This window comes from Capsicum annuum, chromosome 8 (assembly GCF_002878395.1).
Source record: "Capsicum annuum cultivar UCD-10X-F1 chromosome 8, UCD10Xv1.1, whole genome shotgun sequence".
Taxonomy (NCBI): Eukaryota; Viridiplantae; Streptophyta; class Magnoliopsida; order Solanales; family Solanaceae; genus Capsicum; species Capsicum annuum.
This window is the reverse complement of record NC_061118.1, coordinates 132,870,201-132,880,799: the sequence shown is the minus strand read 5'-3', so window position 1 is coordinate 132,880,799 and position 10,599 is coordinate 132,870,201. Positions and strand designations below refer to the sequence as shown.

Sequence of the window (10,599 nt, the reverse complement as noted above, 5' to 3'; positions counted from 1 at the left end):
CTTACTTATAAAAACTTTGTTAGAAATAAATACACATTAGAATCCATTCTTAGTTAGAAGTGAAATAGAAATTAAGTTCTTTCACAACTTCAAAATACAAAGGACATTGTTTAGTGTCACCACCTTATGCAATGTTATTTTCATACAAATTTCATCCGTTCCTTCAACCTTTGTCGTAGAGGAGTTCGTCATGAATATCTTCTCATTAGCTTGAGTTGGAGCATATGATGCAAATAGTTCTTTGTTGGCAAACACGTGTCAAATGACAACTGAATCAATCCACCACTCTGTGGTATTTCTAACTAAATTGCATTTCGAAAGCATAGCAGAAATAGCGTCCATATTTTATTTGGATTCAGCCATATTTGTTTGATCCTTTTTCTTATCCTTCTCTGAATTTCGATAATCTGTAAACTTGCGACCAATTTTGCCATAATTAAAGCAATTTTCTTTGAATTCCTTCTTAGGATGATTACCTTGTTGTCTTGATGCTTTCTTACTTTTCTTTGAGTTAGTGGTATCATCTTCAACAATATTTGCTTCATTCATTTTAGAATTCTCACAAGACCTCTTTTCTGTTACCTTATTATCCTCTTCAATCCTTATCCTCACAATGAGATCTTCAACAAACATCTCTTTGTGTTTATACTTTAAGTAGTTCTTGAAGTCCTTCCATAAAGGTAGTAACTTCTTGATTATTGTAGTTATTTGAAAAACATCGTTCATAATCAAATCTACATTAAAGATTATGTGAGTATCAATAAACAAATTTAGTGTGTTCAACAAAGATATTATCTAAGTTTATACCTTCAGCAAGGAGATTGTGAATTATGACTTGCAACTCTTGGACTTAGGTAACTAAAAATTTTAATGTCCACCATCTTGAGGTCCTGAAACTTTACAATAATGAATTTCTTCATTCTGGCATCCTCTGCTTTATACTTCTTTTCTAAAGCATTCAGAGTTCCTTTGAGGTCTTCATGTTGTTGTACACGTTGTACAAATTATTTTGTAGGTCACTCAAAATGTAATTCTAACATATGAAATTCGAGTGCTTTCAAGCTTTAGTTACTAAGAAACATTCTTTTATTGGAGTTTTTTTCGACAACTCTAGAACGTTTTTCGTGATGAACCTTTGCGGACTTAAGGTAGTCAAGTAAGGAACATCTTCTGCTATTATCTTTTTAAATCAACACCAGAAATTTTTCTGGGTTTTCCATAGGTGCCATGCAAGAACAACATTCAAACGACTTGACGTAGCAATATTTGTTCTTGTAACATTCGTCATTCCTTCATTGACTTGATTTTCAATAGTCATTATGTTGCCTTAAAGAGATAACCAATTTAGTATCACAAATAATAACAATAAAATTTTAAACTTTAAATGACTTGTTTCTAGTTTAACAATGAAGTTTTTATGTTCTTCAAATCATCAACCGAATGAATCTTTGACTCGTGATGAAGTTTTTATATTCTTCAAATCACTATCAAGTTCAAACAGAATAGAAAATCAAAAGGTTTTAATCTCCAGAAATAAAAAATATAGATTAACAGATTTTTTAAGATTGTGTTTTTTTAGTACAATATTTGTATTTAGAATAATGAACCTTAACACCAAGTTCAAAAACAACTTCAAGAACAACAAGAAGTTCAAACTATTTTCTAGAAAATAATAAAATCAACATTTAGAAAGAGATGAAGAAAGAAAGAATCAAGTCCACCAAATCCACGGTGTATCCTTATCGAATTTATTCGACTCAAGTACCTGAGGTTAATGGAATATATCCTTCCAGGATAAAATGATCCACTTCAGTAAATAGTGGTACCTCAAATTTACTGAACTACGAACTCGCTCAACAATTGTAAATCACACTTGAGTTTTTCAAGAAGAAAGTATTTTCTTACTTCAAATTTTTGTGTGTTTATCTAAGAAAAATTTAGGTATTTATTGACAAGATGGTGCTTAAAAAACAAAGCAATGTTTCATGAACAAGTTCACTATTTTGGACCGTCAAGTCCACCTGTGCCCACAGATAGCCCACCTGCACCCACAAGTTGCCTTTTGTCCAGAAACAAAAACTTTTATCTGACATGAGAACTCCATCTGCGCCCGTAGATGGTGACCTGCATCTGCAGGTTGAGATTCAGTTTTCACACAGTGCCTTGAAGTCATAGAGATAGTGAAGATCAAACACCAGAAAATGAGTTTTATACCCTACCCGATAATGAGATTCAGTTTTCACACAGTGCCTTGAAGTCATGAGAAGAAATGACTCCAAACGTATCAAACAAACTCATAGAGATAGTGAAGTCATTAGACTTGCAGTTTTAACCTTTTGATGATTGAATTCTTTAATTTTCTTTTTTCTCCTTTTTAATATGACTAGTTTGTGCTTCGTATCAATTAATACCACAATATTATAAGGTCTTAAGTTATGCCATTGAACTATTATGAATCATCTATATCGTCAATTAAACGGTTAGCTCATTATGCAACTGCTGTTACAGAATAGGCTCATTCATTTCATTTTTTCTAACAATGATTTTGTAAAACTATTTTTGTCATGTGCCCTCTTATTAGATGTCCACGTATCCAAATAAACTAAAATTACTTAAAATCAAAATAAAAAATCGAACCTATTAAAATAAAACTCGGCCTACACCCTACCCGATAATGAGTTCGATTTTATTTTAACAGTGTGGTCAGGTTTTATTTTAATGGGTTTGATTATTAATTTTGATTTTAAGTAATATTGTTTGGTTTAGATTTGGTGATGCGGAATTCAAATAAGAGGCAATGTAACAAAAATGATTTCGCAAAATTATTATTAAAAATAATTGCCCGAATGAACTTTTTCTGTAATGATAGTGGCATAGATGAGCTAAACTTTTAATGCAGTGACATATATGAACCAAACTTTTAATACAACGGCATAAATGAGCTAAATTTTTAACGCTTTTAATATAGTATGATAAATGAGTCAATTTTTAACAATGACATAAATGAATAATTTGTAATGGTTTAGATGAAATATTTAATCCTTTGCCTTCTATCAATATAATTGTACCGGTTACACAAAGATGTGAACTTGCTTAAGTCTAATCTATCAAATAAATAGCAAACATTTATAGGTTGACCTCTTTGATCTATAGTAAAGCTTTTGCGCTCGTATTAGAAGAGATAAATTTAGCGGGTAACATATGGTTTTGTCTGAATTTTGTAGATTTGCTTATATTCGGCATATGAATTTGTTAAATGTCTATAAATATTTGATTATAAATCAACTTGAGATCGTGATAGAAGTTGATAAACTTCAAATTTAGAATTTGCTTTTATATCCAACCTTGTCTGATCATAGGATGAGCCTAGAATATACACAAATGTTCTTTCCCCCTACCTTTGTCATTTTGTCAGCAACTACAAAAAAATAATACTATATTTATCATTAATTATGTCAAATAAACTTCATCTAATTGTTCTTCACTGAGTTTGAAATACAAGTTCAACATTAACAAAAGATTACAAAGCAATGTAAAGCCAAAGTTAGGATTCGTTATAATAACTGCAATATAACTTTACACGAAGCTTTTAATTTCAAGGAAGACAAGTTCAATTTATTTTGATAGATATTTATTACTTTATTAGATGGTTACATTTTGTAGGAAATTATTGTAAGAATAATGTTAAAGAGAATCCCAAAATAGTAATTTAATGTTTGATGGACCTTTTCATAATCCAACTTTTGACTTAAGAGTCTTCCCACTCTTTTGCAATGCAGAGTTGGTCTGGATCTTCCTACAATTGAAGTCCGGTTCGAGCATTTGAGTGTAGATGCAGAAGCTCGTGTTGGTAGTAGAGCTTTACCAACAATATTCAACTTCACAGTTAACATCTTAGAGGTGTTTATATATATAGGATTTTACTTGTACTCATTTCATATCTTATACATTTTAACTCAATTTCACTTTCTGTGTAAAGGATTTCTTGAATTATCTTCACATTCTTCCAAGTAGAAAGAAACCATTTCCAATCCTTCATGATGTCAGTGTAATCATCAAGCCAGGAAGGTAAGAAATGCAAGTTCTGTCAAATTTAGACCAATCAAAAACAACCTTGTTTATTCATTCATTTCAATCTTGTTATGCAGAATGACACTGCTTTTAGGACCACCAAGTTCTGGAAAAACAACATTGCTGTTAGGTTTGGCTGGGAAACTTGATAAAGATCTCAAAGTAAGAATCACAATTAGACATAGACAGTGAGGAATTTTGCGTTGGCAGACGATAAATTTATACATTTTTAGGTTTCAGGGAGAGTTACATATAATGGGCATGGGATGGATGAGTTTGTTCCACAAAGAACATCTGCTTATATAAGCCAAAATGATCTACATATTGGAGAACTGACAGTCAGGGAAACACTGGCATTTTCTGTTAGATATCAAGGAGTTGGAGCCAAATATGGTTGGTGAATTCCTTACTCTAGCTCCCTCTGGGATCTGACGCAATGAACATGTTGCATTTCCAATCATTTTTGGGCATCACATACTTTTCTAATTAGTTTGTTATGAATATGCAGAAATTTTGGCAGAGTTGGCTAGGAGAGAGAAGGAAGCAAATATTACGCCCGATCCTGACGTTGATATCTTTATGAAGGTGAAGGCATAGTAAATGGAAAAAATCATTTTATACTTGTCTTTTCTTTTATTAAGAAATTATGATAAGAACTTAGTTTGTCTATGGATATTTTTTTAAATAGTCAGCATGGAATGAAGGACAGGAGGCTAATGTTGTAACAGATTATATTCTAAAGGTACTGGCTATGCATTATGGAACACCAATGTAGAAACTAGAAAACTATGCAACAATTCACTATTCCATGCGTTGTTTTCAGATATTGGGACCTGAAATTTGTGCGGATATATTTGTTGGAGACGAATTAATTCGAGGAATTTCTGGTGGAGAGAGAAAGAGACTAACAACAGGTTAGGTTAAGAAGAAACCCTGTATGAGCCAAATTTAAATTATGATATATATTGTAAAAACCATAAGTATATACAAAGAGAAAGAGTTGAGCGAAAAAGTTATCGTGCTTATTAAGGCAGCTAAACTTGTAAAGCAGGGGAGATGATGGTTGGACCAGCAAGAGCACTTTTCATGGATGAGATATCAACTGGTTTAGACAGTTCAACAACATATCAGATTGTCAATTCAATTAGGAATTCTATACACATTCTTCAAGGAACTGCTGTAATATCACTTCTGCAGCCAGCACCAGAAACTTATGACTTGTTCGACGATATTATTATTCTATCAGATGGGCTGATTGTGTATCAAGGTCCCCGAGAGAATGTACTCGAGTTCTTCGAGTACATGGGCTTCAAATGGCCCTAGAGGAAAGGAGTTGCTGATTTCTTGCAAGAAGTAAACACCATTGCGAATAATTCCCTACACCTTCTCTAGTCGTGGAGAATTTCTTGTTTCTAATTATGTTCATTTACTATGTGTTAATAAAGGCGACATTAAGGAAGGATCAAGAACAATACTGGGCACGCTGTGATGAAACTTACAAGTTTATCACAGCGCGCAACTTTTCTGAAGCATTTCAATCAATTCATGTTGGAAGAAAGCTTGGAGATGAGCTTGCTGTTCCCTTTGACAAATCGAAGAGCCACCATTCTGCTCTAACCACCAAAAGGTATGGAATTAGAAAGAAAGAACTCTTAAAAGCCTGCACAGCTAGAGAATACCTTCTTATGAAGAGGAATTCGTTTGTCTATATATTCAAGATGACACAAGTGAGTAGCATATCAAAAGGATCAACGCTTTTCAAGTTCCTAAATGCTTATGTAGAAGTAAAAAGACTATTTTTTTAATCTTTTCAATTAACATTGATGGCTTCTATAACAATGACACTCTTCCTACGAACTGAGATGCACAAAAATACAACAACAGATGGTGCAGTATTCTTGGGGGCACTGTACTATACAGTTCTCATTATTATGTACAATGGTTTCTCAGAGCTTGCCCTCAGTATTATGAAGCTTCCTTCCTTTTACAAACAATGGGATCTTCTTTTCTTTCCTGCTTGGGCATATGCTCTGCCTACTTGGATCCTCAAGATTCCAATCACACTTGTAGAAGTTTCTATTTGGGTGTGTATGACTTATTATGTAATTGGATTCGAGGCAGACGTTGGAAGATGGAAATTTGATATTTTTCTAAGCATTCAACTTCTAGGTTCATTAAATCTTGTCCAGATTAATTTTCAATTTGCAGGTTCTTCAAACAGTTATTTCTGCTCATATGTTTTAACCAGATGGCCTCCGCGCTGTTTAGACTCATAGCAGCGCTTGGAAGGAATATCATTGTTGCAAATACATTTGGATCATGTGCTCTATTCATAGTTCTTGTAATGGGTGGATTCATTCTGTCAAGAGGTAAAATTGCATCTATTTTGAAAAATTACAAGGCCAATGCTAATTTCTATGTTTTTTTGGCCTTTTGTTAGTTTCATTTAATCAGGATGCTATTTGTCTATCAGATAATGTGAAGCAATGGTTGATATGGGGTTACTGGATTTCCTCGATGATGTATGCACAGAATGCTATTGCTGTGAACGAATTTCTAGGGAAGAGTTGGGCACATGTAAGCTAAAGCTTCTATAGATTTGGAAGGACCGGTTGTTAAGGTAGCATTTAAGAGTTTATTCTTGAATTTTGTTTTGCAGGTTCCTCCTAACTCCACGGGCACAGATACATTAGGAGTATCATTCTTGAAATTGCGTGGAATCTTTCCAGAAGCAAGATGGTATTGGATTGGAGCAGGAGCTCTTCTTGGATATGTTTTGCTCTTCAATTTTCTGTTCACAGTGGCCTTAGCTTATCTAAACCGTAAGGATCCACCTTCTGTTATGCAATCTAGTCTCATTTCCATCTATAGGATGATCCTAACGTATCAACAAGGGGGCAAATTTTGGTGCAGCATTTGGTAAATCTCAGGCAGTTCTTTCTGAGGAAACTGTGGCCGAGAGGAATGCAAACAAAAGGTGTGAGGTTATTGAACTATCTCCTACGGGAAAGAACTCTTCTGGTAGAAATTTATTCCCTTTAGTATCAAATTAAGATTTTCCACTAAGTACTAAAACAAATATGTAGAAAGAGGAAATGATGTTCAGCAAAGTACATCTGCCAGGTTTCTGTCCTCAAGAGCAGGCAGCATAACTGAGGCTGATTTAAAAAACAGAAGGGGAATGATTCTTCCTTTTAAGCCCCTTTCAATTACTTTTGATGATATCAGATATGCAGTAGATATGCCAAAGGTATATTTAAGATTTAGTCTATGGAACTGAACTGGCCTATACACGTCTGAGTTAAATTCTCAAGTCTATATTGTGAGTTCAGGAAATGAAAGCTCAAGGTGTTATTGAGGACAGGCTTGAATTCTTGAAAGGAGTGAGTGGTGCTTTTAGGCCAGGAGTTTTGACAGCTCTAATGGGTGTTACTGGAGCTGGTAAGACCACAATGGATGTCTTAGCTGGAAGAAAAACCAGTGGATACATTGAAGGAAACATCAGTATATCAGGGTACCCAAAGCAACAAGAAACTTTTGCTCAGATTGCAGGATACTGTGAGCAAACTGACATTCATTCACCTCATGTTACAGTATACGAATCATTGTAGTGTTCTGCTTGGCTTTGACTGCCTCGTGAAGTTGACGCTGAAACCCAAATGGTAATCAATCTGGAATTTGAATACAAGGATTGCTAATAGAACTTGAAAGTAGAATCTATATTAAAATGTATCACTGCAGATGTACATTGAAGAGGTCATGGAACTTGTAGAGCTAACCCCTTTGAGAGAAGCACTTGTTGGATTGCTTGGAGTAAATGGTCTTTCAACTGAACAACGAAAACAACTTACAGTTGCAGTTGAATTTGTTGTCAACCCATCTATAATATTCATGGATGAGCCAACCTCTGGATTAGATGCTAGAGCAGCTGCAATAGTGATGAGAACGGTTAGAAACACTGTAGATACAGGTCGAACACTAGTATGCACCATCCATCAGCCTAGCATTGACATATTTGATGCTTTCGATGAGGTGACCAATAGTTCATCTTCCAAAATCTAGCAGCTCAGCATAAATTGTTTCAGATAAAAAGATTCTCATCCTAAGAATTAATTGCAGCTCCTACTCCTGAAACTAGGAGGTGAGGAAATATATGTCGGCCCATCAGGACGCCATTCTTCTCACCTGATTAAGTATTTTGAGGTAAGGAAACTGTTAGGTAAAGAAACTGGTATTCCTGCTATGTTGGGCAAGTAAAATTGATGATTCTTTTCCATTTGTCTCAGGGAATTGATGGAGTTCCAAAAATCAAAGATGGCTATAATCCAGCAACGTGGATGTTGGAGATAACTTCAGTAGCACAAGAAGCAGCTCTTGGAATAGACTTTAGAGAATTGTACAAGAACTCAGAAATGTATAGGTATGAATGTTGAGTTGAACGTGATTACGTTCTACATATAGAATTACAAGTATCTTGTCTTGAATTCTAAAGTGGAGCAAATATCAGGGGAAACAAAGCTCTAATCAAGGAACTAAGTGTGCCAGTCGCAGGTGCAAAAGACCTGTACTTTCAAACTAAGTACTCCCAGTCTTTCTTCACCCAATGCATGGCTTGTTTCTGGAAACAGCACTGGTCATACTGGCGAAATCCGCTGTACACAGCAGTCAGGCTCATATTTACATTCTTCATTGCTCTCATGTTTGGAACAATATTTTGGGATCTTGAATCTAAAAGGTAAACAGAAACATACATGAACTATTTTTCATCTTCAAGATTTATTTTCTCGACGTGTTTCTATTCAAAAGTCTAATGGTTTTGAACACAATTTCAGGAGAAGACAACAAGATATTTTTAATGCAGTAGGTTTAATTATGCTGCAATCTTGTTTCTTGGTATACAAAATGCTACGGCAGTGCAGCCAGTCATTGCCATTGAGAGGACAGTTTTCTATAGGGAAAGAGCTGCTGGAATGTATTCATCTCTGCCTTATGCTTTTGGACAGGTATAAATTACCCTACAGATGATGTAATTATGGTCAAAATCTTTGAATACCTCTTAATGATTCACAAATTAGATCCAAATGATCATCGAGGCTGTATGACCTTAAAAGTTTGTATGCATCTCAAGCTTCCAATGTGCATATCAATAAATTCAAGTCAATGTTTGGCTTAATTCCAAATTGGCCTAGAGTTTCTGAAGGGCTAGTTTGGTGACATCCTGAGGATATGGTAGTAGTGTATGTGATATGTGCACAGTGCACACACGTAAACTAGATCCATCAGTCTGAACTGAAGAGAGTAGATACTAGACCAATCAGTGCTCTCAACAGAAGTTAGGATTTTACTATCATGTCAGGTTGGTCCACACCACTTTGTTATGTTGACATTGGCTATGCTCATCGATCAAATCTCTTTTGGTATGCAGGTTATGATTGAACTCCCATACCTATTCATCCAGACGATTATATACGGGGTTATAGTCTATGCCATGGTCGGATTTGAATGGACAGTTACCAAGTTCTTTTGGTATCTGTTCTTCATGTACTTTACCTTGTTATACTTCACATTGTACGGAATGATGACAGTGGCCGTTTCTCCTAATCACAGCATTGCAGCCATCATTGCATCCGCATTTTATGCAATGTGGAACCTTTTCTGTGGAGTTGTCGTTCCAAAAACAGTAAGTAATTTACAATTCTTCTTCAAATTGCATTACCCTCAACAAAACATATTTTAAAATTTTGGACTTTGTATGTCAGAGGATGCCCGTATGGTGGAGATGGTACTACTACATTTGCCCCGTTTTGTGGACATTATACGGACTAGTTGCCTCACAATTTGGAGACGTACAAGACAAATTGGACACAAATGAGACAGTGGAAGAATTCATAGAGAGTTTCTTCGATTACAAATATGATTTTGTCGGATATGTTGCCGTCATCCTTGTTGGAATATCAGTTAGTTTTCTCTTCATTTTTGCTTACTCAATCAAAGCATTCAACTTCGAGAAAAGATAGGCTGTTCCAAGTAAAGGGCTTTTTGTCAAGAAATGTGTATATTATGGCAAAAAAATAATGTTTGATTTGACCCCTGTGAATTTTTGAATGATGAGGGTGATTGCCTTTTTCGCAACATCATCCATTGTCTCATTACTTGCCACAGCACGAGTTCGGAGCCAAAAGATTTTCTTTTTAATAAAAAATATGGACACTTAATTTCAAAAAAAGCCAAAAGGGGCAAAACACTGTGGCCCACAGCGACTTACAGTGAAATTCTGTCCCCCACGTCAACTCACTTATGCAGAGAGCTGCAAGTTAGCAACGATGCTTTTTTGGTCCCTTTTCATCGTGTAGCGGTTTCTCTTCTGTTTCTTTATACCATTGACTAGAACTAGAAAAAGTTTGACCGATTTAAGCATATGACAGTTTAACAAATATAAAGTACAGACACCAGCTAGCTTAGAAAAGATTGGACAAAGTAGTAGATATTGGAATTGAAATTTTATAGTTGTAAATGACTTTAGTACTT

At 35.0% G+C, this 10,599-nt stretch overlaps 1 pseudogene; it reads left to right on the top strand.

The window, feature by feature from the left end:
- The first annotated feature begins 906 nt into the window (after window positions 1-906).
- LOC107879198 lies at window positions 907-10,203 on the top strand (annotated as a pseudogene).
- Window positions 10,204-10,599: the final 396 nt, after the last annotated feature.